Below are 8,833 nucleotides of genomic sequence, written 5' to 3'. Positions count from 1 at the left end.
CAGGACATGAGGAGATTTAAAACTGCTGATTTTTTAAAAACTGTTATTCCTTGTGGAAAACATGAAGAGAGAAAACTGAAATACTGCGGAAACAGTCTTCAACCTCTTCAAAATAAGAGCATGAATATAAATGGCTACTTGAAGAATTTTTAAAAGTCCATAGTTTTGATGTGTTCAAAATGTGTTCACATCAGTTATGGATGAATAACCGTGTTTCATCAGTTATTGATGAATGTTCATCAATAAATGATGAACTTTCAGTTCAATGATGAAGCTGAAAGTTTGAAAAACAGCCAAGCAAATTAGCACTTTAGAATTTATATGAAAAATAAACTTAGGCTATATATTTGCTAAATGTTTTCAAAGTTAGCGATGAAACAGCTAAACAAAAGATTCACTCTGCTGTAGCTGAAGTTTGGCCACAACAGCTTACATGAGTGTTTGTCCTTCAGCCTCGTCTCTGATGTGTTCATCGGCCTTCATTGTCAACAGGTGAATCTGGGAGCAGGCCTCAAATATGTCCAATATCTCATTTACTCTAGCTTCATCAGCAAACAAGGATGGATAGAGAGAGAATTAATGAAATGTGTATCACATGTTGGTCCTAAATTGAAGAAAGCTTCTCTTCCTTTTTTTCTACTCAAACGGAGCTGAAAACCGGATCCCTCTGAGAGACCAGAGCGATCTTTTTTCATTAATGTGCCAGTTTTTATTGATTTCTTCATAAAGTGAATATTAAAGAATATGAGCTTGGATATAGCGTGCCTTGCCTAGAGAACCAATACCGGTTGGGTGAGAAAGTTAGTTATTGCTTTTATCTTCTTTTCAGTTTATCAGATTGCAGTTGAAATATTTAAAACCCGTCACACATCTGTGCTTAGTCATTCATTTCCAGCCGTACACACCAGAAGGTAGATGGATTGAAGAAAAATGTAGGAGGCTTGGCAGCAGTAGGTAATATCCTCACCTCCCTCAAGTGCAGAACCCTCAGTCTGGGCTCTTCATTTTTTAATAGCACTATCATTTATTTAGTAGAGTGCCTTTCAAAGAAGACATGTTACAGCTACAGCTGTAACATATTTTTATAATTCTTTTACAAATAAGAATCTGAAGAATGTGGGATGAATGAATACATCCTTCTGAGTCAATACTTTGTGGTTTTGTGTAGCCACCCTTTGCTAAAAGTAAAGTGGACATTCTTTGGGCCCTCTTTTGTATCTGCAGTGCACATTTAGGGATTGCTTTACAGTTGTTTGGTGTGAACATGGCACTGATATAGTTAAAGCAATTCATAAAACTCAAGGATTCAGTTGTTCAGTGACTAGTACTGAGATGTATTTAATTTTTGTTAGCTAAAACTAAAGCAAGCCAAATTTGCTTTAGTTGCAAGCCAAATAAACTTAGGTGAATTTAGCTGAAGTATTTAAGCCAATATACAATTTGTAAATAAAATTATCTTAAAAAAGGCAAAAAAAAACAACAAAAAATCCTACAGATCCCTACAGACCAGATCTGTAGGGATCTGTGTCTGTAGGGAAAATGGAAACATTTTAAAGATATGAATAGTTTATGGGGCACTTCAACTAAAGATGTACTCTTAATGTTCTTTAAGGCCTCATAGCCAGAAGGAACGGGCCATTTCACATCTCTTCCCTGTCTCTCCAGCCAGGACAGGGGCCCTCTGTGAGGGACGGCTCGTTTATTGGATTCTCTAACCGTCTGCCACTTTGTCAACATGCCAGCCACCTCCATCCTTGCCCCTCGGCCACAATCAATCATGTGATCAACTATATCACCACCATTTCTCATTTCCCGCCAAAAGAGGGCAGCATTAGTCAATGTGTGTAGAATATGGGGACAGGAATACACACTTGTGACTGGAGCAGGTATCAGGACTGTACTGTACAGCTATCTCTTTGACAGAGAGAGCTCTCAGTCAGGCGATTTATCTCCGTTACAGGTGAGGTGAGGTGGTGAATCTGGTTTAGTTTACTCCCCTCCACCCTCCCTACTGCTTCACATTGTGGAACCATGGAGGAAAATGGGAAGGGGTCAACAGGAAGGCAACCGCGCATTGGTGTGTGTCGTCAGTGTTGATGGAGTGATGTTGGATCACTTATCGGTGAACAGCTGGTGGCCGAGACCGAAGAGGGAGGGAGGGGAAGAGGCCGCAGCATCAAGCTGCTTGACATTAACACACACACACACAGATCACACACTAATTTGTTTTTCCATTCTGTCATCCCGGTCGCTGCCCGGTCCTCTGGGAACGTCACACCTGTATGAGGCTCGGTACGGCGGTGTAGTGTAGCCTGATTAATTCCATGTCTACCTATTTGTAAAGCTGATACTCACAACAAGCGTGTGCGTGTGTTCGTGTGTGTGTGCATGTGTTCGCGTGTGTGTGTGTGTGTGTGTGTGTGTGTGTGTGTGTTTTGCTCCTTGTGTTCACCACCATTGATGACCTCCAAAGGATAAGTAGTTTTTCTCTGCCATCTAGTGGTTTGCTTTGAGTTTACTATATCCTGATGAGAATTACTAAGTGTTAATAGTATCATTAAGTGATTGCAGCATGAGTTCTTGTAAGCAATCTATTATAGTGTGATTCAAATCCATTCTCTTTCTTCATCAGAATATTTAATTGATCTTTTCACAATTTCACAAGTTAGTGAGAGGAAATGGTCTTTATGCTGCTGGCAGCAGTTCAGAGGATCCGATGCGATTCCTCTCCTCCTTAGCCAGTGTCTGATGCTCCACTGTGACTGAAAGCTGATGTAACATAAAGACACTTGCTCTGTTTCCCACTCTGACACCACACACCACCCCCAAACATACAGGGTTATTGCAGCTGGAAACATAATCTGTCGTTTGTGCAGGTGAAGTTTTGTGGCGTAGATTATGTCAGGTTGTCCTGTTTGGTCTGCTGCCAGCAGATCTGATGTAAAAGAAATTTGGATTTTTAGTGTTTTCTTTTTTAGTGTGACAGAGCAAGGAGAGGTGACCTGCTTTCCTTAGAGGAACTGCACACAAACACAGCTCATGTCTTACCAAATTACAACTCAGAAACATTTCAAAATGTGGGTTCATTTAAAGATTTGCTCCACCCCAACTTCCCCTGAGCTTTTGGGTAGTTACGGGGTATTTGTTTGGTCACATGGCCTTGATGCAGCAAAAGGTTATGAGGTGTTTAATTGAAGCACAGAAACAATGGTGTGATTGCTTCTACATGTTAGATAATTATATAACGTATATGCACTACATTATTGACTATCTGCTTAAAATTATTTTGCAAACTGAGCAACTCCTCCTTGTTGCACAATGTGTAGAGGCGGCAGTTATCCACTAGATGGAGTAGCTGCACGGCTTGAGAAGAAGGTGACGGAGTGGCAGATATCCATCCATCCATCCATCCATCCATTTTCTTACACCCTTGTCCCTCAGTGGGGTCAGGAGGGTTGCTGGTGTATCTCCAGCTAACGTTCCGGGCGAGAGGCGGGGTCACCCTGGACAGGTCGCCAGTCTGTCGCAGACATCCAGTTTCCTTTAGTTATTATTTATGTCGAGCAGAAAATAATTTTAAGCAGATACTCAAACTATGATTTATGAATGCACTTGTTTACAAACTCAATTTAGGAGTCCATATTTCTTTTTCAGTTGCATATACATACCACACATGTTCAGTTTTAAGTGAAAAATGTTGTCTACATGTTTCTGCTTCTTGCCTCACCATGTTTCCGAAGTGGTTCATGCCCAGATGGTAGGAGTGTTTCCCCATGGAGTGCTCCAGGTTTTGCAGCTCGATCTTCTTTAGGTTTTTCTCCCACACCATCCGCCTCCAGCCCTCCTCCATCTGAACAGAAACAACTGTATTTTTAAGGATGTTCATGCGTTTTTTATCACAGTACACATTATCTTAAAGGATAAATAACTTTTTCCTGAATTTTACCTGCTTTAGTCAGGTGAATTTTTACCAACTTACAAAAATAAAGATGAGTTGTATGTGACCTGTACTGTAGTGCACTCTCAACATCAGAAAGAAACCAAAAAACAGAACTACACCTCCTTGTAGGTTTTATTGTATCAGGTCTTCCTCAACTCCCAGTGCTGATCCAGCTGTGGGTCCTGGCTGGTGGCTGGCACAACTGGAATCATGCACATCAACACAACCACAGGCCACATTGTTTGGATTCCTTTACTGAAACCAAACAAAAGGAGACATGTTAAGACTGATATTCAAAACATAGATGTATGCAGCCAAGGAGCTCATCATATCACAGCTTCATTATGGATACATAGAGGTATGAGTGTAATCCTTTATCTTAAGTTTCTAAAGATTTATTTATTGATTTATTTCAGTTTCCGCTTCTGGTTTTGACAGAAAACAGTGAACCACAAAGCCAATACAGTAACTGGTTTCTGGAATAAGACATAAGTTAGAGCATAAATGCAAAGATTACTCAGTTCCTTTTTGGACTTTGATACCAATTCCATGTAAAAATAAAATAAAATAACAACTACCTTTTATCTATGTATCAAGTGGCTCAGTGGAAGAGCAAGTTCTCAACCCAGCTGTCCCAGATCCAATTGCCTGAGCATTTACTGCATTTCTTCCTGTCATGCTGCAAATTAATAAAGATCACTAGGGCCAAACAGCTTTTTTAAAAACAAAAAACAGTTTTTCTGCCTATCTCAGCTCACAAACAGCCGCTAAGCAAAAAGCCAGATTTAGCTGGGTTTTCTGATGCTTCTCAGGTTTTTCAACATCTCTTAACCTGTACTGTTAGAGTCTAAATAACAAATTCTGAATTAAGTTAATTAGGTTTATATTTAATTGCAGGTTACTGAATCAGATAACCTGAAATTAACCTAATGCTCTCAGTTTGGTTTAGATGTTATGTGCTACTAGCTCTATACATGCCTTTGTTAGGCAACTTCCAGGTTGATGGGTCTGAAACTCTTCTCCCAAATGAGTAAGGTGGAGCAGGGAGGAGCGCTGGCAGCAGCTGCAGGGCTACATCATTTTCTGGATCAAACATAAGTTAGTGTTAAAATGTTGCAGTAACTAAAAAGCATGAAAACATGTCAGAGAACATTTCTTCTGAGCTTCAATACCTTGGGGGAGCAGACTCATGTTCTTGGCCATACAGAAGGTCTTCGTTGAGAACAATGAGTTTGGGTTTCGCTTAATTCTCCTGAAGATCCTGGATGTAAAATTACAAAATCTATCAGAAAAGACAAAATCACAAATAAAACTTTAAGAATGACTGAATTCAATCTTATAGCTGTCTCCACTGCAAATAACTTGTAATTAGCCAGCAATTTCAAATGTTCAGAGTAATTTTATGTTCCTAAAAAATAAATATAGCACTTAATAAAATAAAATGACACATATAACTTAAATTAAACACTAACTTAGTGCTGAATAAATTTCAGCACCAACTTTAAGTAATGTTTTTGTAATTAATAGTAATAATAATAATAAAATTAGCAGTCATTAACACTAGATATTGTCTTATTTTTGCTTTTAACTCGTTGCCGATAACCAGCGGGAAACGGTGGTTCTCTCTCGGCTTAACGAGCCGCTCCGCCCTGACAGAGCGGGCGAGACGAGCCAGCGGCTGCAGGGGAGCGGATAAGTCCGAACACGTCCGAGCATGTTTCTAATTAAACTATATGTAGTGGCCACTCGGATTGAACAGCCAGACGCAGGGAGTTTCAAACGGGTGCAGTTTAATCTCGACCTTTCTTTCCATCGACACCGTGAAAACTAGTATAAAACAAAAGGATACAGAACCGTTGGAGATGCTCAGCTCTTGTATAAAACCACAGAAGGTAAAATGGTTTAGCTACAACAGGAATGAGAGTAAAAGGCCGGTGCTCAACAGTTGATTTGCATTTGCATGGCTCCCAGCAACTTCATTTAAATACGAAAACCTCTGCTAGGCCCAAGGGGAGGGGGTGATAGGGGAACACGGACACACAGCGTTTTTGGCCATTCTTGGCAGTGCTCTACAATTTTCCACTCTGACAAAAACCTCTTGCCGATGGCACTCAATCTCCATGCGCACGGCAGAACTAGGTGTCAATAGCTGTCGAAAATCCCACTTTTCATGGAGTGAAAGTTTCTCCTCCCTCAGGTTGATTTGGTTTAAAATAAACTATTTTACTGATTACATTTCATACTTACATACATAAGTTTCATACAGTAAAACTCAGGAAAAACTTTGGGGGGGAAAATGACAGCCTTGAACTTAACCAGAGTGGTTCAGATAAAAGCACAATCATGCCTTCTAATGGTCTAGTTAAAGTCCAGACACGAATCCCATTGAGAATTTTTGGTAAAATGTGAAAATGATAAATCCTCTTCAGTCTGGCTGAGCTGAGCTCATTTGAAAAGACAAATGGGTAAAAAAATATTGATCTCTACTAGATTCAGAGACTCATAATTCTTAGTTGTGACATTAATGAATTGATTCAAACGGCTCAGAAATTGATTTCTGTTTTCTTAAAAAATGTTTTTGTTAAATTGTATTATGAATAATTATTTGAAAAAGCCAGGCAGCTAAGCTAACCTCATTCTGCACAAACCTATTTTTGTTTAAATGTAAATGCTGAAATTTGTTTTAAATAAATGTTCATTTTGTTTACTCTGGCTTTTCCTTTTCTCAGTCTTGTAATTTAAACAGAATCTCTAAACCGTTTGAATAGAAAAATCAGTTTCTGATTTGAAAATCGTTTCTGAGTCGAATTGTGGTCTTAAAAATTGGAATTGAATCGAATCTTTAGACAATGAAAGATTCACATCTCTGGTCTCTGTAGGCAGAAACCTGGTTCAAACATTTCATCAATTATTGACTCGGAGCTGAATAAAACATGGATGCTCCACATTTTAGATTTCTATTGGTAAAACAAATCAATAGGAAGCAATTCATTGTTACAGATGGAACAAATCCTCACCATTCTCTCACCTTTTCCCAGATTCTGAACTTTCAGCTCCTCTAAAAAAACTTCTGGATTTATTTCTATAAAAGCAGTTGTTGTTCTTGTTGTTCTGTGTGTCCTCTGCGTTTTGTGTGCGCTGCTATAATCTCCTCCAGCTTTGTAAATCGGTAACGCCGAATCAGATTATCAACTAGAACATGCAGAATTGGAATACCTTCCTGCAGGGCTTTTAAACGAAATGGCTTTCTCCTCCTCCGCATATCGGTGGAGCTCAGTCACTCCAGATGCACTTGGAGAAAATCTTTCACGCCGCAGACCGCTGGCATGATGGTCAGCAACAAATAGGTCAGAAAATATGTGGGCTTAATCGCAGCTTTTCACCACTCCACAAAATCCAGGACAAACACACACACACACACACACACACACACACACACACACAGCAGATAAATCTGTATGAGCGCATGCATCTGATGCATTGATGAATGCAACTTGGCATGAATGTATTTATATACACGCGCACACACACACACACACACACACACACACACACACACACACACACACACACACACATAAGTAGAACATAACTGACAGGATGCTCCAGATTTAGAACTTATCCTATTCCTTCTAAATCCACTCAAATCCTCGTTTCTTGACCTTTGACCTGGCATTGTAGTGTTGCGGTGTGCATGTTACGTGTGCTTTTGTACAAACCACATCTGTTGTTCTCAAAAGTCTCACCCCGCCGTCTTTGTCCAATTCGAGTGAATGTTTGTGGATCCCTGGTTTTGGTTTTGGCAGTCGGAGGACTGGTACAGCTGGTGTGTGTGGTGGGAATGCAGAGCTTGCATATTCAGAGGTGTTTATGATGCAGCAGGCAATTTGGAGTAGGTTGAATTTGTTAGAAGCAGTTATAGGTGGAAGTCTGACTTTACCCAGAAAAATGCTCTGCTAAGGAGGAAGCACTTTTTCATTGGATAGAGTTTTATGGTAGAGGAGCTTCAAGTAATTTTATTTTGCATTGCAATTTTATCATACCTCTTTAAAGTAATTCACAACTCATATTTTATGTTGACTTTAACTGTAGGCACATGCAATTTGCCGTAGATATACACAATTAACTTTTGTGCAAGCTAGCGCTAAAAACAGTAGGCATTGCGTCACTTGAACAGTTTTCAAAAATGTTCAGATTTTTTCCATGTTTTTCCATTGGCTCAGTTTTATTTTAATCCAGTTTATAATGTGGGAGGAGTGATCAAAACTGTGTTCTGATTGTCACGATATCGCAAAAAAGAAAAAAAAAGATACAAAATCCTGAAACAATTAAACTGATATAAAGTTTGAGTGTAGGATCTTTCTGTATTGTCTGTCCAATGCATTTTAGTCTTTTTATTTAATATTTATGAATCTTACAAACCTACTCTAAGAAGTGATTTTAATTCAATTTTAGACTGCTAACACTTAGCCACAGTATCTAATAGTCACAAGTTCTCACCCGCTTGCTTTGCCATTCAAGTAAAGGTTAAAGTGAGTTTCAGTTACATCAGCTATAGTGTAATCAGTGAGAAAATCACCAGTTATTGTTTTACTGCTGAAAATTGTGACAATGCTCCTGCAGAAAAAGAAGACATAAAAACAAAGGGAGCATGAATTAGAAGTTAGTTTGTTGTAGAGTTTTATTTAATACTGAGCTGCCTTTAAAGATGCGTTTGTTTTACTGCTCCTGTTTAAAAATCACTTTTCTTACATTTAAACAGATCCAGTCAATAAACTGAAATATCATTGACAAGTCCATTTATTTCACAGACTTTATCCCTTAATTTAACACAATAAAAATATTAATTACTCACATGTGTATATTTCAAAGGCTTTTTCTGTTAATTACGAT

The sequence above is a fragment of the Poecilia mexicana genome, unplaced genomic scaffold, assembly GCF_051168715.1.
Source record: "Poecilia mexicana isolate PSO_F unplaced genomic scaffold, ASM5116871v1 scaffold_20, whole genome shotgun sequence".
NCBI classification, from domain to species: domain Eukaryota; kingdom Metazoa; phylum Chordata; class Actinopteri; order Cyprinodontiformes; family Poeciliidae; genus Poecilia; species Poecilia mexicana.
The sequence above is the reverse complement of the archived record's forward strand: the minus strand, read 5'-3'. Positions refer to the sequence as shown.